Genomic DNA, 19,156 nt, shown 5'->3' with positions numbered 1-19,156 from the left:
AGTGGGAGGGTGGGAAGGGAAATGCAACAGTTCTCTTCAGATGCCCAAATTTTTGCATTGAAAACGTGGCAATTTAAAAGTTCTATAACCCCCAGGGGCTGGATGAAAGTACTAGATTGCCACACTCTTCAAATATTAAGGTAAGAAATACTTACACAGGAATAATTTCTTTGTGCTTTATGCTAAGTGTTGCTTTCAATAAGGAAGGGGTGGGAGGAAGAATGAAGAAAATGCAGAATGGGAGGAAAAAAGTCTTAAAAGCAGTGGCTTTGTAGGTTTATCATTATTTTTATGATTTTGTTATTATTTATGTGTGGGATGGTTTCTCTATGAATGGTTTGTTTAGCCAGTCTGATATTATCTATTTTCACATAGGTTATTTTCAGTTTAAAATAAAAAGCCAAAGAATAAAAATAAAACTTTTAACAACCTAGGACATATTTGTGAGGAAAAGTAATCTCTGAAAAAATGATTCCTGGGGAAGAAGGGTATTAATTAAGGGTATTAATTATATTTGTAATAATCATTTTTATTAGTTACAGAAGTAAGTGGTATTGGATAATCTAGAGTTGAGTCTGCTGTAATTTTTACATATTTTAATTTTTTTGAAGAAATAAGGTATCACAGTTCAACTATTGGCACCTAAATTATGCCCTCTAAGCTGCTTGCAGTCTTCTACCCTGCCTTTATGAAGAATGAACTCAATTTGCCTAAATTTAAATTCTATGGTTAAAAGTTCAGGTCAGGTCTTTATTTTTTTAATAGACCGTTTCACCTGCTGCATGACTGGTGTTGGAGATTTGCGAGCTCCCCATGGCTGCAGGTATGCAGAAACTGCACCCTGGTGAAAGGGAAGCTCTCTGGCTCCCAGCTGCTTCCCCTTTCATGCTCTTTGGAGACCTTGTGCATACTCTAGTCAACGTAATAGTTTCTGCTTCAGCAATCAATTACTAGCCCCTTGGTGGCTCCATTTTATTTCAGAATTCAATAGTATGCGTTGCTGTCCAATTTTAGTAGCTCTCAGTGACAGGAGGGATCTATATTACTGAATTCTGCCGTAGGATAGCTAGCTTAGTAGATGATTTCCTTTTGTTGAAGGGAGGACTCTGCACAGCCCCAGCGTGTAAAAACGCAGCTGGTGAGTGCTCCAAGAGTGCCTTTATTCTCTGATGTGAGCTCCAGCTTCTTGGAAGAGCTTTTGGTGAGGTGCTTTCTCTTGAAGAGTAAAAGAGGGGAAGAAAGGACAAGACTAAAATCAGAAAAACAGAGAAGAAATAGTGCATGGTTTGAGGGAAGGATGTAGAGAGTAGCAAAATCAGAAAGAGCAAAATAAAACAACTTGTAATTTTTATTTTTTGTAATGGACCTGTTAGTTAAAAAGATTTTGAGGTGGATTTCTGCAAATCTGTCTTTCTTTCAGAGGTTCTGTTCCAGAAGAGGAGGGGGAAATGTGCAAACCACCTTTCAAATTTAATTTTACTTTTGAATTATAGCTTGTTTAAAGGGAATATTTGGGTTAGAAAACAAGCTTTTAGAACAGACAAATGTTTAACATTTGAGTTTAGTAAAACAATGAAGACTGGAATATATTTGATCAGAAAGGGACTGTGTTGTTATGTTAACTTAGACAAAAAAAAAAGTCTCATAATCTTCTAGTATATTGTTCTTTATAGGAGATTATACGAAATGCCTTTTTTTTATAACTTCAAGTTGTCTATATGTTAGTGTTCTTATGAACCTTCTAAGGAGCAATGAAGGAAGTTGATTCTAGGGGGAGAATACTGAGCAGAAGCATCCCAGGAATTTTTCCTACTCTTCAGTTGATAGTGTCCCATGGTCTTAAATCTCCACAATGATGGAGCAATCCAGAAGCCTCCCTAGAGCCAATACAAAGGCTTTATAAAGCTGTGTTATGGGGTCAAGTAAATAAGTTTCTTTCCTCATAAAACAGGGTACCATTTTGAAACAATAAATAGGTTGTTGATAAATTCAATTGTGTTTGTAAGAATAATAAAAAATTTCTTGCTGTTTAGAAGTACTGCCAAAAATCTCGTATGTAAATAAAATACTGAATAATAACAGAACCATTTAGGGAACGTTAAATTCAGTCCTTTCTTGAAAGTGTTAATGGGAGAATAGAGATAATCATGGCATCTAATAGTGAAAGTTAGCTGCAGATTCAGTCCTCACTTAACTGCCAGACTATGGTTTCTCAGTCTCTTCTGAGAAAGTCTCAGTCTCTTCTTTCTCAGTTTCTTCTGACAAATGTTGTTTCTGCTGTCACCTGTGGCTAAGTATTTAGCAGAATTTCTGACTGCAGCCTCAAGAAACATCTTGCAAAACACCCATTGATAGCTTTTAAAATTCTCCAGTGCTGGGAAATAAAGCAACAGAAGTTCACAGATGCAGACAAAAGATTCAGTTAATTCTGAATCCTTTGTGAATACAAAAGTTAAAAGAGCAAGGACATTTATGTAGAACTGGGAACTCTGGGGGATGATCAAGTTTTTATTTTCCATGCTACTCATTCTCCGTTCTTCTATTTCATAGAAAAAAGTTCTCCAGCCCTTAAGTGAGGGCCAAGTAGGACTCCCAGTATCCCGGGAAGTTGATCATAAACTTACATACCAGTGCAGATATCCTGAATACAGATGTGTATTGCCTACTCATAGCAAGGCAGACATGGGCTGTAGATTCCCCCATCTTACTAAGTAATGATGAATGTGTTAATCATAAACACCGAGATGTTTCAGCTATAAGGAAAAGTGCTGAAACAACCCATTATCAACTAAGCTACATGCAAAGTAAACACATTTTGTTATCACCAGATTGCTATATTAGGAGTAGTTTGTGTGCAATTTGTACTTGTTCATGTCATTCTTCAAAATTGACTAATTAAGGAAGAAATGCCTGACCTTGCAAGATATGCAAAATATATGAACTCTGGCATTTAGCACCCAAAAGGACTGCCAGATGCAGTAATAAGGAAATGTTCATGCATTTAGACATGCTTGATTACTGGTTTTGTTTAATGATGTTCAAGACACAAGCAAGTATACAGCTAAAAGGAAAATGCTTGCATTTCTGAAATTAAAAAAAAAAAAAAAATCTGCTTTAAAAGTTCCCTGTTAAAAGCTTGTGATATTTCAAACTGATGTTGAACAGATACAAACATCTCCCATCTCCTTGGAAAAGCAATTATTTATGCTCTTAAGAAGAAAGGAAAAAGAGAGAGAGAGAGAGAAAGAGAGTCCCAAATAGAAATCCAACATCATAATAATAAACAGGATAGACTAATTGGTTAGTTCAGTTCCAATCAGATCAGGTTTTTCTTTTTGTTGTTTTTTAGTATATTTATGTTAATGAATAAATGCAAGAAAAATACTGAAGAATGATTTATTAGCTCAATTGCTGTTGAGAAGCGATACTTCTAAAATTATTTGCCACTTCTCTTGCCTTCTGACATTTGAGGTCTATTTTGTATTTCCTTTATAGGCATGAAAACTGAATGTTTTCCTTTAGCTGCCTTGTGCCAGACTGGTGAGGAAGGCGGTAGCATTGAGGGCAAGCAGGCTTGAGAGAGCTGTGGAGCAGTTGTGGAGCAGCAATCAGTCTTGCATATTGTAGTATCTAAGTGGGTAATGGTGATTAATGTTCAGCGGGACGCTGCATGCTATAGAAATGATGCCACTTCCCTTCAATTTGTATGCAGATACAGTCTTATAAAAGCTGTAAGAAAACCAGGATGATTTGCTTTGGAACAGGCTTTTTAGCAGAAGGATTTCTTATATCTGATTTTGTGTGCTGCTTACGCGTGTTTGTTTTTGTATTATTATCTTGGGTTGTTTGAGATTTTTTTATTTGTCCTCTTTGCTAGAAAGTGGCTGAGACTGTGAAAACTCATTTTTTTTCACAAAGGAAACATGGTAAATGAACATCTTTTTTGTTGCTTTATTACACTGTCAGTCTCTCTGGAGAAGTATGTCTACAAAATACTAAATATTAAATGTTTCTATTAAAATATTAGATATTATTTGTATTATACTCTGCCTACATTCTTATCTAATGACACACAGCTTTTTATTTGGACATCAAGATGATGATATTTTTAATGGCTGTGAATGGAATAGTGATCTAAGGGACACAGCTATGAATATGGAGTGAGGAGAGCTGGAAAACTGCTGCTGTGTGGGTTAATTCCCCAGCAAAATGTAACTCAGTTACACTCAAAGAAGGTGAATCATCTGAAGAGAGGGAAAGCTAGGTTGTATGAAAGGTCTGTTGGTTGTTGTTTTTTTTTGGTTTTGTTTTTTAAATACACCTGTAAGTATCTGATGCTCTCTGGTAGAAAGGATGATATCAGGTGTTGGTTGACAAATAGAGTTGTTATGAAAAATCTTTGCCAAAATATCAGATTTTATAGTGTTTTATTGTGTTGAATGCTGAGTTTTCTTTCTGTGAATAGTGAAAGAAAGCTGTACCAGGGCCAGCCTGAGGAAGGAACTGTGGGGAGCTCAGGAGCGTGGGAGCAGGGAACCCAGCCACGTGCTGGAGCTTGGAAGTTATTGTTTGATGTTCTGAAATGAAAATTATTTTCTTTTGATGCCTCTAAATTTTGGAGAAGAAAAAAACAAACCAAAACAAAAAACAACAAAACCGTCAGCTGCATGGCAAGAACATCCTCTTGATCTTCAGTAGCTAAGGTATTAATACTAGTGTAATGAGACCTACCACTTAAAATAAATACGCAAAGTTGAGTAAGAACAAGTCTTCCTGAAGAAGAGATAGTCAGGCAGTTGTCAGTTCCTGAAATTTATTCTGTCAGTAAAATAAAGAAACGGGACATTGTTCTATGTGGACTACAGGTCAGTGATTTTAAAGCTGCTTAAGTGTTATGATAGTCAAATAGTCGACTATAGTTTTTCAAAGTTGTCTGAGGATCTTTTTAGGCTGTTGGTGTTAAACTGTTTTGGTAGAATAAGGTTTTTAATATTGGAAGTACTAAAAACCTTAGAACAGTTACTATTCTGCTCTTTCAAAAAAAAATGTTAAGTGGTAAAGTGACTGTATTTATTACAATCTTTTCATAAAACTTTCACTTAGAACAAGCAGTGTTTGAAGACATCACCCTAACAGTTACGTGGCATGCAATGAACTGAAAACAGGCTCAAAGATAGTTTCCAAAATATCAGAAAGATGGAGGGGTGTCTCAAAAAATATACTGTACGTGGACTTGGCTAAGGGCAGCAGTGTGTCAGAGCATGTAAAGTCCCCGGGGTGACTGGATTTGTTGACATCGTGCTGCCTATGGAAGGTTGCTGTTACTGAAGGGCCTGGGTGTCCTGGCAGTCTGCAACCAAACCTGTGCTCTCCGCAACAAACACAATTACCTGTGCTCTGGAATGACATGTGTACAGTGCTCTTATTTTATGCACAATGTGAAGCCTGAAGGCGCCTTTAGACCTAGTATTTTGATCTCCTGTATATTGCGTGCGGTTTAGACAGACGGTTCCCTGGCCCTGACATGCATGACTGAGATGTTTGTGGCAGAAGCATATTCACACTGGACATCCTTAGGAGCTGCCATAGTTGTCCTGTGCTTTTGCTCTCATTTTCCAGCTGAATGTGAATACCTTCTCTCCTTCTGTTTGAATTTGTCAGACTTCAGTGTCAACTTTTGGCTCTTGTTACTGTCTTTTACCACTAACCTGAAGAGCCCTTTCCATACCTGTTGTTCTCTCTTTACATTTGAGTTGTTTCAGTCTTCATTTTGTTGGCTAATGCAGTCACAGTGCCCGAGTTTTGCAGACCAGCTCTGCCTTTCTTTTTCCCTGGTTGTGGTTTGTAGCTCTCTGCTGCATCCATCAGAATAAGCAGACAGAAGCGAAACGCTGTGTTTCAGCACTGATCTCTGCGAGCCCATCTGCAGCTGTAGATCACTCTTCCCTATGTATATACACTGCTGCCATTTTGTCGGAGCCTCCTGTTGGGTTCCTCTGCTGCTGCTACCCGGAGAAGACATTTTTCCAGAACTGTTCCATATGTCTCACTTCAGTTCCTTGTCCCTGGATGCGTTAGCTTGTGCATATAATTTGGGACTTCAGTCAGCTGCTTATAGAGCTGTGGTTGAATGGCTGAAATTCCTAAGCAATCTGGATGTCTTGGTATGGCTGCCTTATCCTTCTTATTTTTGCTACTCCGTTCATCACTTTTTCATCCAAAAAGTTTCATCAAACCTTTGTAAACTTAGAGATGTGAGATGTGTGCTTGAAACACATTATTGCATAAAGTAGAGGTTGAAACTGTTATTTCATTTTTTGTTCCTGTGGAACCTAGTCAGTGCTAAAGGAGTGAGACTGTACTTCAGTGATTAATTCAGCTTCAATATTCATAATGAATTCCAAACTGAAACCAACTTGGAGCTCACTGCCTTTTGGTAAAGAAGTGGTTATTCTTCTGTTCAGTGCTAATTCTTTTGTACATCGCAATTATTTTCATACATATGTCAATGGTAATCTTTGACCAGAATTTTAATATTTCTAAAAGATGTTGTTTACAAAAAACCACTATCGCTATCACGTAAATGAGGATTTTATAGAGTAACTCAACACTTTTTCTGCAAGGCCTGTGAAAATGGAAACTATTTCAAAGCTTATGTAACGGGAACAATTTAATTAAAAATAAATGAGCCTCTTTTTTTATTCGTTCATCATGGTATATTTTTAGTTTTCTGTGTTTCTTTTAAATACTTCACTGTTTCTCTCTGTAGAAAATGTCAATGACATACTAATTAATTGTTCTACTGAATAAAGAAGGGTAGGCTTTTTATATATGAGCAGCACCACTCTGCTGCTATATATTTACAGAAAATCAATCAGAAAAATTTAGCTATGGCATTGTCACTTCCCAAAGGTAGTCAAATTTAATTTTCACCAATCAAAATGCCAATTTGATGAATGTACATAAGACTCTGTATATAAAACCAGAGTTAATTATATTAATAGAAACCATAGAGTAATAATTGTATTACTTACATAAGGTGCCTAATAGAACAAGTCTGACAATGTTTTCCTAGTTGTTTTTGTTTGTTTTGTTGTTTGTATTTTTTAACGATTATCTATATCGTTTGCCTTTATTTGAAGAGGTGATGAGTTCCAATATCTCCTGCCATCTAAAATCATACTTGCCAATTCAGTGTTCTCTAGGCAAAAATGAGGGGCTCTACTCAAGCATTTGTTTGTTCTTTGTCAAAACCTTTTCAACAGGTGAAGATCTTAATGTCCTTCTAGGTACTTCTGTCTAAAAGACACTGATATTATGATTGTTTTGTGAAAAGCAAGCATGGGAGACGCATATGAAAAACCCTCCTGAGCACATTTTGCTGGGTTGCTATGTCAATCCCGTTCTATCTGCCCTTCATTTTATAGGGTTTCTATTAAGGGGGAAAAAAAAAAAAAAAAAAAAACAGGGTGGGGAGGTGAGGGGGAAGCAGTACAACAATAAATGCTATTAAGAATATGAACAATGTCCAGTGAGACAAGAGAGAAAAAGAGGAGACCGCTGTACAACCACACTAGATGAGTAAAACTATTAGTTGCTGTACAGTAAGTAGGATAATTACATTTCTGGAAGGACAGATTATTGTACTCACTTTTGAGGTCCTGCATTGCGTGCTTTAACAGCCTTTATATCTACAGTGTATTCTTTTACGTAAATACCAGACAGGCTTTACTGAATTGGTACTTGCCTCCCATTTTTCTTGGTTATCTGCTGTTGGACTCCCATGTTTTGTGCTGAGGAGATGGAGAAAGTTGTGAGAGGCTTTAGGAAGATACGAAGTTACACATGAACTTGAAATAAATGCTGCAATTTCTATTTGCAGTACAGGCCGTACCCAGATTTGTGTGTTGCTAACAAAGTGCCTTTGAAAAGGTGAGGAAAGGATGAATTTGTTCCTCTTTCTCTCTTTAATGCCTATTATTATTATAGCATTGGTATTAAAGGAAAAAATGGTCATGCTCTCAGTTGGAATGTCTGAATATAAAAACACTCTGGCTCCATTACAAGGAATTTGAAGATATGGCAATAATTTCCTCTGACTATAAAAGTCTGAAAGTTTTTATTATGAAGATGAAAGAAAGAAAAAGCTAATTTTTGTACACTGGTAAATGTTGAATAAGGGCTAGGTTTATGCAAGGTTAAATAGTTGTGTAAACACATTATCTATAAGGGGGACTGGACTTGTTTGGTCTGGAGGAGAGGTAAACGAGAGGCTATGATCGTAAACTGAAGAAGGGGAGGTTCAGACTGGAAAAGGAAGACAGACAAGGGAAAAAAAATGCTTCATCACGAGGGCAATTAAAGAGTGGAGCAGGTTGCCTAGAGAGGCTATGCAGTTTCTATCCTTTGACATATTCAAAATTCACTGGATAAAGCCCTGAGGAGAAACCTGGTCTGATTAGCTTTGAGCAGTAGGCTGAACTAGAACCTGTGGACGTCCATTGCAAACTGAATTACTCTATGATTGGAATACAAATATTCTTTCTGTGAGAATCATACTGGCCCAACTATAAACTGCATGAGAATTTTACTTGAATAAGACCTGAAATTCAGACCATTTGCAAAGACCAGTGACCTCCACAGTCTTTTGTTGCCTTTTCCTCCGTGTACTAGATACAGTTTTCCACCAAAGTTTTGGGTTCTGAATTTTAATCCATTTTAATCCATTAAAAAGTCAACATGAACCTCAGGGTCAGACCTTGATTCTGCCTCTCCAAAGAGTAAGGGTAGTTCAACTCAAGACATCAGGTGCCTGAAATCTCCAGCACCTCCATTTGGCGAGTATGCAGTGCATATGCAGGAAGAACTGGTCTTCCCTCCCCCTTCTCCTTTTTTTTTTTTTTAAATGATTATTATTTGCTTTTACTGTAGGAAATACAGTGTCTGTAGATAGCAGAGTACAACCCGCCAAGATACAAAGTCCTGCAACATTCAGTAGCTTAATACCAATGAGTTCAAACAAGCTTTACAGCTAAGTACATTAGGAATTAATTAAACTGAGTGAATTTGTGGAAGTGAATTATGCTGAGACCTGTGGCGGCTCAATATTGACACATTTACTTTCATAGACTTCAAATTGTTATGTAATGGTTAGCCTCAGTGTATGATATATAGCAAAACCATTAGTCATTATTATACGGGATAATTTCATGTTGAATGCTGCAGCAGTTCATTTGATTCTCAGCTGGTACCAATTGCTGTAAATTCAGAGTTCATTTTGTGTGCTTTTTTTCATTGGTTCTACAGCGAGTGCATCTCTTCATTCATATTAACCATGTCATGGGCTTCTTTTTCACTTCATTCTCAGCCTTCCTTCATTGTTAATACCAATTAGATTTGTGCTCACCTACTCCTGCCAGTATTCTGCTTAATGTTTCCCTTATCATTATTGTTCCCATTGTCTAGAGATATGACAGTGGCAAGGAATTTGGTTACATTTATCATCATCCAGAACAAAGCATGTGTTGACTAGACAAAATAAAAGCCAGATGCACCCATTGTCTGGAAACCTGTAATTCTTAGGACTTCTATTATAAAGTTATCATGGATCTGTTGTTATTGTGATTAATAGTACATTCTTCTACTCAGTTTCTGGCCTAAGACAGGCTTCCTCAGCTCTTTTTGTATCAACTTTTCATGCTATTTTATGTTTCAAGAGCCACTTCATTCTTTATAGCTAATGATACCCCTTTTGGTTCATATCATTGAAGGAAACATTCTTTTGCATCAGTGCTACCTGTTAATTTGATTTAAAAATTGGATACCTCTGAAAAATAAAGGAGTATACAATTTACCCATTTAGTGCATGTGCTCTATTTGAGTCATGGTGCTTATATTGGATTTTAGGGGTCATCGTGTAATTTGGCAGTTTAAAAACTTGAAACACTCTGGTCTTTTCTTGCAGAGCTGGAGGTTATACGGTGAAGGAGTTAGAGGTGGAAGGAAAATGCACAGTATATTTCAGGGGAGTTGCACAATTGGGACTCAAAGTTAAGCATGCTTTAGTGACCACAGTTTGCTGACAACCTTTGCCTGTATGATAGTTTCTTTGTTTATGCTGTAATCAGCATGTGCCGTCACTCTGACTTTTTGCAGGTAATGTTATTGCCCCACTAGCTTTCAAATACAATCCTGAGCTAGGCAGTGTCAGGATCTGAGTCCTGAGGAGACCGATTTTATAAAGCAGGGAGGGCAGGGCAGAGGCTTCAGTTCATGTATGTTGCAGGTGATCAATCAGTAGCTCTTTGTTTTGGCAGGGTGACAAATGTGCAGGCAGTTAGCAGTAAAATACATACATTTGCATATGCCTGTGCTCTCAGAACTGGATTGCTTTGACCTGAGATTAGATTTGAGAAAGTTTAGCTGAAAGGGATGTGCTTTACGATAACGTGAATAATTGCAAAATAGGGAATGGGGTTTTTGCAGTCTGGTTAAGGAGGTTACGGTGCTGTCTTCATATTGTAGTCTTTATTTTACTAGTACTGAGGGGTTTTTTTTTGGCTTTTGAGTGGACAAATTTCCTTTGAAGTATGTAAAAGCTTGCATCATGTTTTGTAGTTAAAAGACTGCCAGCAGCCTGTGCAGACATTTTTTATTTTTTTTTTGTAGCTATATGAATTGCTCTGAGGAAAATATAAATGAGTTTGGAATACATTAGAACTATCATTCTGGTTTAAGGAAATACAGAAACAACACATAATTGTACAGCATTTGCGGTCATAGAGGAGCTCTTTTCCAATCATCTTGTATTCTTGTACAATGTAGATGCAAATGGTTCATTACTCCCCAAGTAATATGGAAATTCATTTTTAAATTATCATAAAACTGAGAATTACTATTTCGTCTGATTATTTATATATTCCAGCTCTACATCTTACATCTTAATTTTTTCTGGAAATTAATTAATGTCTTCTTTAGAAACTATTGCTTTGTGGCAGAGGGTTTTATCATGGTAGCATGATGACAGTAAGTCCTCTGCAAACTCTCCTCACCTGCCTGCCCTCTCCTTTGCAAAGACAACCATTCACCATGGTTTTATTACTGATTTTCAGCTCTTCCATTACTCTGCTTCTTGATGGCTGGTCAGAAGCACAGTACCAGGCATGTGATTTAACATCAATAAAAAAAGATTTTCAGCTACCACTGATGACAACAAAAATGCTGATTCTAAGAAGGAACTACTTCGAGGTCTGCCTGTAGAGGTGCTTCAAAGTGTCAGTCAGATAAAGGTGGCATCGCCACAGACGTTCTGGTCAATCTGTGATAAATACGATGATTGCAGCTGTCTTGGAAATAGGCATGGTTGTATCGCTCCTTTCATTCTGTGTAACTGCAATTACATATATTTCTGATTGTGAAGGCAGATTACAATTCAGAGCATGGGAACAAAATAATTACATAATTTGAGTCTTCCTTTTTGCTATTTTTTCATTATCAGTGCTTGTGGTGGTGGGGTTTGTCATATTAAGTTGTTCTTGAAGCAGTAAACCTGGCTTTAATTGACATTGGTGAAGAGTTTCCAAAAATCTTGAAAATTGCCCTACATTTTCACACTTAGAGTTACTAGTTTGTATTTTTAACTTAATAAAAACTTGGAACAAGTTTACCAAGGGTTTTATTGCATTTGCTTATTCGATTGTAAACTTTGAAAGTCTAAGATTTAATTTTCAATCTTCTGAAAGAAATTCATTATTAAGGAAATAAAAAAGGTTATTTTTCCCCTCTTCCAAAGTAAATGCCTAATTTAATTTTTTGGATACTTATTTACATCTAATGTCCTGAATTTGTAGTAGTAGGTCTCATTCGATGAAGCTTTCTGAATGTTTTTTTTTTTATATATATGTAGTATTAATGACATGATGCTCCTACGTTTGAGTCGCAGCTCATTAACTGGATGCCTTGGAATTCTAGCTGCACTATTAATTTTTCATGTATTTATACAGTAATGAATGATTAATGTGTGTTCCTGCTCTAGAGTCAAAGATTCTGAAATGGGGAATAACAGATGACACAGCATGCTTTCAACTGTGAAAGTGTTTCCCAGGGGAACACTGAAACCTGAGAAAGAGTAAGCAGACCAAAAATGAAGAGTTAAATTAAAGGAAGTTTTTGGTTTCTTGTCTTTTGAAAACATATGACAAATATTTTAACTTCCCATGAACATTACATATCTAGGCTTTCCTAGATGTGTAACAATATAATGTTGGAGACGTTGACGTGTCAGATAAGGTACCTCAGAAACTTTTAAGTGAAGTATAGGTGGGGCTATTTATTCTTTTTATTTAAATTAGCTTCAATGGGAATTTATTCAGTGGGTCTCAGGGGAGTTGCTTTACCAACAGTTCCCTGCTGAGAGTTGTATTAACAGTAGATCTTGACTCCTGTTGCCTTTGTGGAGATTGTGTTAAGTCTCTGCCAGTTGGGATGATGCAGGAAAGCAGCAATTACAGCTGTGTCTGATACAGGGCTGTTCGGCTTGTAGTCTTCTGAGGCAGAGACTATGAAAGAAACACATATACAGGGCCAGAAGCCAAAGGCTGCAAATGAAAGAGGTAGAAAGGAATGGGATGCACTAGGGGATGCTTTTTGCCCTTGAGACATTCATTTTCCACTGCTGATGGCAGTTTAAAGTCATTCACTTAAGAGGCACTGTGAAGCGTGTGACTAATGGAAAGGGCACGATATAAAACAAGCACAAGTTTGTTTCAAAATGCCATTACAATAAAGTACCTTTCCGGTGCTTAGTCCTTCACTGTTGTTTAGGATATACGTGTTTTTATAAAAGCAGAGTACAAATTTTTTACAAGTTGTGAAGTCTCTACTCACTGTTCTGCCTGTGGAAGGCTCACTAGGTGGTACACGTCGAAGTACCATGACACTAGATGATACCAGCCCTCAAACTGATTCTTGCAGCTTGTTGGGAAGTACATCAACTCCTGGTTTGAAAGGCTTTCTATTAACTGGCTGCATTATTTGTGCAGAAGGTATGTGCCCTGCTCTCACCATGTTTGCTTTTAGAGCGTTTTTACTCTGTCTGCTTTCCTTGGTTTGAAGTTAGCTTAACAAAATACAGAATGTTGTTTAAAAAATTAGAACCTCTCACACACTTAGATAATACTCTTCTGACTTCCTTATTGCTTAGGGCTTCTCTGAGATGCCTTGCAATGTCGGTTGAACTAAGGGGCTTCTTTAACAATGTGCTGCCTCCAGAGTGCTGCCGTACAGAGTGGTACCTCTGTGAAGCTTTATTGGGCTGTTGGAGCCAAGCGGGCAACTCAGTAGCATGTTACACAACCTGTATAACTCATTTTTAGGAGGTAAGAGGTTTGCAACTTTGCTTTCCCTGCTCAAGGTTTCCTTCCTTCTGAGGGGCTCTCTGGAGATGCACCTTCCCTCTTCTTTTGCCTGGGAGAAATTCCTTTTCTGCTTTTGTTTTCTGTTCCCTTTCTGGGTTGAATTACAGCTGTGGAATAGAGCGGTTTCATGTGTATGCGCACACACACGAACTTGTCTTTTACAACCTTTGTACTAAATATGTCTAGTGTAAATATATTCAGCTATGTCTCTGTTACTTTTTTCTCATATTTCATAGCACTGAACTTCAGAGTCACAGAATGGCTGAGGTTGGAAGGGATCTCTGGAGGTTATCTATTACAGTCCTGCTGCTCAAGCAGGGCCACCTAGAGCAGGTTGCCCGGGACATTATTCAGTCAGGTTTTGAACATTTCTAGTGATGGAAACTCCATCATCTTTTCATTTGAATGAAAACTAATTTGTTCTTTCGGGTACCTGTTGAACTTTATTTCATGGCTGTGGCAAAGTGACACCGTGAAGGGATGTGGGAAGGCCTCAGCACCTGTGGGGAGGCTGCAAGGGAGGTGAGGAGGCTGCAAGGAAGTAGGGCATGTAGGTTTCTTCTTGCTCTCTCCCCCATCTTTGTGACCCAATATTTGCTTTCTGTCCCTAATTCTCCCTCTCAAGACACACAGGTGTCCTACCTTCCCGTGTCCTCCACCCCAACCTATGCAGATGTTGGGTGATGGATGCCGTGCTGGAAGCAGCACCTGCAGACCACTGCAGGCTTTCAGTAAGCCATGAGCAGCTCTGCTTTTCCACAGCACACCCAACCCTTGGTACTCCTCATCACATGGTGTGTCAAGAGTACAACTAGTAGACTTAGAAAGCTTCACAGTAAAATTTCTCCACATCATCCTTTCTCTCACAGTTTTTGCTGGATTTGTGGGTGTGGGCTCAGGCCACAAATGGAAAGAAGCTGGAGAAATGCTTGCCTTTTGTCGGTCTGTTAAGTAAGGCCCTGAGCTGGAGATGCTTTGGTGTGCTTCACTACTTTAGCTCAGATCATTTCTGGGCTCCTCAGTACAGGAGAGACCTGGACATAATGGAGAATGTCCAACACAGGGCTGCAAAGATGATGAAGGGACTGGAGCTCCTCCCCTGTGAAGAGAGGCTGAGAGAGCTGGGACCATTCAGCCTGGAGAAGAAGGGGCTCAGGGGGTCTCATCAATGTCTATAAATACCTGAAGGGAGGATGCTGAGAGGATGGAGCCAGGCTCTTTTCAATGGTGCCCCGTGCCAGGACAAGAGGCAATGGGCACAAACTGGAATGCAGGATATTCTGTTTGATCATCAGGAAGCAGTTCTGAGCTGTGCAGGTGGCAGAGCATTGGCACAGGCTGCCCAGAGAGGTTGTGGGGTCTCCTCCTTGGAGGTCTTCAAAAGCTGCTTAGATATGGCCCCGTGCAACCTGCTCTGGGTGGCCCTGCTTGAGCAAGGAGTTGGACCAGGTGACCTCCAGAGTTGCCTTCCTACCTCAATCATTCTCTTATTCTGTTCAAAGCAAATTTTTTGTTGTTGTTCTGGAAGTGGAGAAGCGGGATGTTGACATGACAGGCAGCTTCTACTGGGCATGGGAATCTTTTGATGAATCTTGCCACTTAATTTCCCCACACTGCAGTTTTCCCACCTGTACAGCAGAAATGGATAAACTGTGTTAGTGACAATATTATGAGGTTGAATTTTTTAAGTTTGCTAAGCTATTCTAGGATCCTCAAAGTGAAATTACTGTATATAAAGGGTAAATAAATGGTTATCACTTGAACACTTTGTTTCCCAAGACAACTTAGTTTTAGACTAAATGAACTTCAAAGCTGATGTGTCACTAGGAAATAAAAGATGGCTGAAAGCTAGGGAGGTTATTGAGCCAATGTGTGATGAATTAACTGAATTAGTGTGAAGTAATGGCAAAATGTCCCCATATTTGTAATTACTTCTTCACAAACATGAGGGATTGTGAAATTAATGTCAAAAGTAGGGTTTTCGTCAAAGAATGTCTTTGCACTATTTACATTTCTTTACGAGAAAATAGCTAGTGACCAAAAATGTGATGAAAATGTATTATTAATGTGTAAAACACCACAACTTGAAATTGAGTAAAATTTTAATGTGCAATTTTTATTCTCACATATTCATACCCTTTCTTTTTACAAACAGTATAAAAACACAGATTTACCAGTCATGGAAATTAAAATCATTGCTGTTGTCAGAGGTTTGACATTTTCAAGGATTCTTTGAGGTTTAGGCTCCAAGTTATTAATCAGATGTTGCCTCAGTGATGTGCAGGTGTGTATTCATTGAATGTTTTGCTGGGTCTGCCTAAGGTAGAAAATTAAAATGCAGTAAGTAAATACTCCAGTGCAAAGAATGAATTTATTACAAAATTCTAGTGGAAGTCAAGGAGCTGACTGTTCCTGGAAAATAGTGTGAGGCTTTTGGCAATGGAAAATTTCCCCATGAGCCTTTAATTTGACCTGTCACTATATAAGACTAGCCTGTTTGAGACAGATTATTAAGTCTCAGATTTCATTTCAGTTAGCAGAAAAACAAAGGCTGTGCAGCACAGCTCAAGGAACCGTGTTCTGGCGCACTGTGAGCGGTCACTGTTTTTCAATCAGCTGCATAGCTGCAGTGTGCGCCCCTGCTTCTTCATCGATGGGCTGGAGGAAAGCTGGGTTCACTGTGTGCAAGGAATGTAACATCTTTCTGTTGTTTTTTTAATGTTTTTTTTTTTTTTTTTTCCATTTGTGATTTGAGTAAATACTAGCTTCTGGTACAAGTTTCTGGTAAGGACAGTAATCAGATAAAGGCTACCATATCTGTTTTTTCTGTCTGACAACTGGTGTAAGAATGAGAAGCAAGGTATTGATGTCAGGATGTCAGCTTAATATTCAGGGGGGCAAATGCATAGAGCCTGCAAGAACTGGCTGCTGGGCACAGAATTTGTCTGGCTGTATTACTATGGATGTCATTTTATGGTGCTGCTTAACAGGATTTTTCATAGAGACAGCTATCTGCAAAAAGAGAATAAAAATACAAAGAGTTTTGTTGATTGCTTATTGTGTGGAGGTAGTATTGAATGCTACAAGATTGGCCAATTTTAAAAGTAAGTGGATAGTTCCAAGAAATTAAGCGGTGCACACATCAAAAAAATAAATGTTAATCTCTCTCTGTAGATGAGCTTTAAACATCCACTGCTCTTCTGAATATTTGCACATTATATCTTAGTGCCAGACAAATTTATTTGCTATTTCTCCCTTCATTATTATTATTATGTGATTATACAAAAAGCTGTCTGGATTTTATAGCCTCTGACTTTGCTGCCAGCTCTCTTTTAATTAATTTTGTCATCTCTATCATACATTGCTTGAGTGGAGGATGCTCAAGAAGGCAATTTTGTAGCCTTTCAAGACTGTGGCTATCTATATAGTTTGCTTGCTCACTGCCTTCTTCTGGTATCCTTTACAGGCAAGACTGATGCTGTACCTATAAGAAGTTTTGGGGGTTATTTTTCTTTTTCTCTAGACAGAACTATTTCTGTGATAGTGCTGTACTTATACTTTATGGTGATCAGCCTAGTCAGTACTTCAGGGTTAGTTTTGCCTGTTAACCTCTATGGATAGGGCATATATCCATGTTACAGGTTAATTCCCAGAGCTAATCAAGTTTTGTGAAGCCTATTTTTCCAAGTTTGGCAAAAGCACTGCAAGTGAAGATGTAATTGCATTGGCTGAGTGGCTTAGCTGAAACTTGTGAAGTGTGTGGTGTCTGTGAGCACGTGGTCTTTCATGGTTTGGGAGCAAATTTATTCATCTTTTTCAAATAAGAAACTGTAAGAAAACAATATGCATTCATTGAATAATACTTATGCCTTGAGGTGGTATGGTGGCAGTGGCTGGTAGCAGAGAATATTCAGTAGGGATCGATGTCTATGCTTGAGATCTTCCATAGTGTTCCAAAAGTATTCTATCTGTTTTCCCATTCAACTCCTGTGGGTTTCTCATTTGAAACAAGTTAGCTCAGAGTATAAATGTTGAGGCCTTCATTCGCAAGCTGACACCTTTCTGGAGCATAGATAAAGGACGTTTGTATAGTCTCCACTAAATAAAAAACATATGTTTCGAAGAGTACACAGGTAACTATCAGCAGATAGGCAGTTGACAATGCTTGCAGGCTAATTGCTTAAAAATGGATTCATATCATCCATGAAAAACGCTAATTGGTTTAGCTGAAAGCTCTATGCACAGAATCTTTCAAAACTGCCTAATGACTCAAAGCCTTCTTTGAATTTCAAATATTTTTTCTTAACCAGATAAGGATCTTAGATAATATGTTAGTCTTGCATAATTGCTTTATTACAATAAAAATATATCTGGAGGATATTGTTTTCTTTTGTTACTTTAGTTTTCATTGTAATCCTATTTTCTGCTGCTTCATAGAAACTAATATAGAGGATTTTTTTCTTATGACATTCACAAGACAAAAGTTTATTTGGACTGAAGAAAAAGCTATATTTACTGCTCTTGTATAGGCATCAATAATTTCAGATGTTGGTACATTCTCCCTCTTAAACCCTCTTAAAAGTTTGTATTCAGTCAAAACTGAATATATTTTCAGGTGAGACCTCCAAGATCTGTTGTCCTTGATTTTAGACCACAAACAAGAGAGCTGAACAGCCTCAGTTCATCCCACTAATGAGCATCTCTCATGAACACACTTTGCTTTATTCAGCTCTCCAAGCAAGAAGGTTTAAGAGTACTTCATCTGTCTTTGAATAATCTCACTTAGCACCGCTTTTGATTCCTGTTTGCTTTGGTATAATGTAGAATTAACTTTCATAGTTGAACTATGAGGTTCTTTGGTTGTTAATGTGAAAAAAAAATGAAAAAGAAAATTGAAAAAAAAAAAAAAAGAACAAACCCCAGCAATATTCCAAAGATCAGTTTTAACCCTGGGAGTGTGGTCTCTACAGCTCTATAATGAGTAGAGAGAAGAAAACAGTCCCACTGGGAAAAAATGTGTTCCAGCTTCCTGGTCTGTCTTGCTCTGGGGTGACTTCTTTGTCTGTCTGTTTCTCTGTCCATTGAGAGTAGAGGAAACCTCATGAGATTACTGTCCTAAATCCAGTTGGTTTGGATGTTCCCCAAAGTGCTTCTCAGTAGTTTAAAAAAATGACAGCTGTAAAGAATTCTCTTGAATAACGAGATGCCAAATCAGCTTGCTGAATGTATACCTGCATGCTGATGGTTGTGTTTTAAATGCAAAGTATGCATAGAATCATAGAATGGTTTGGTTTGGAAGGGACCTTAAAGATAATCTAATTCCAACCCCCCTGCCATGAATAAGGATACCATCCACTAGATCATGCTGCTCAAAGCCCCATCCAGCCTCACCTTAATCACTTCCAGGAATGAGACATTCATAACTTCACTGGGCAACCTGTTCCAGTGCCTCACCACCCTCTGACTGAAAAGTCTTTCTCTGCAGGGCTTCTCCCAAGTTCTTCTCCCAGTCTGTTCTCCTGTCTGGGATTGCCCTGACCTAGGTGCAACACCTTGCACTTGAACTTGTTGAACCTCATTAGGTTCACATGGGCCCATTTCTCAAGCTTGTGCAGGTCCCTTTGGATGGCAACCCTTCCTCCTGTTGTATCAACCGCACCACTCAGCTTGGTGTCACCTGCAGACTTGCTGAGGGTGCACTTGACCCCATTGTCTGCTGCTGATAAAGGTATTAAACAGGC

The 19,156-nt window shown here is 38.2% G+C and overlaps 1 protein-coding gene across 3 annotated transcripts in view; it reads left to right on the top strand.

Annotated features, from left to right (window-relative positions):
* The window catches only part of FRMPD4 (FERM and PDZ domain containing 4), a 311,895-nt gene that overhangs the window by 140,099 nt on the left and 152,640 nt on the right, over positions 1–19,156 (top strand). The gene's annotated exons all lie outside the window — the stretch shown is intronic.

This window comes from Anser anser (genome assembly GCF_964211835.1).
Source record: "Anser anser genome assembly, chromosome: 1".
Classification (NCBI taxonomy): domain Eukaryota; kingdom Metazoa; phylum Chordata; class Aves; order Anseriformes; family Anatidae; genus Anser; species Anser anser.
Note: the sequence above shows the minus strand (reverse complement) of the source record. Positions and strands in the feature narration are given on the sequence as shown.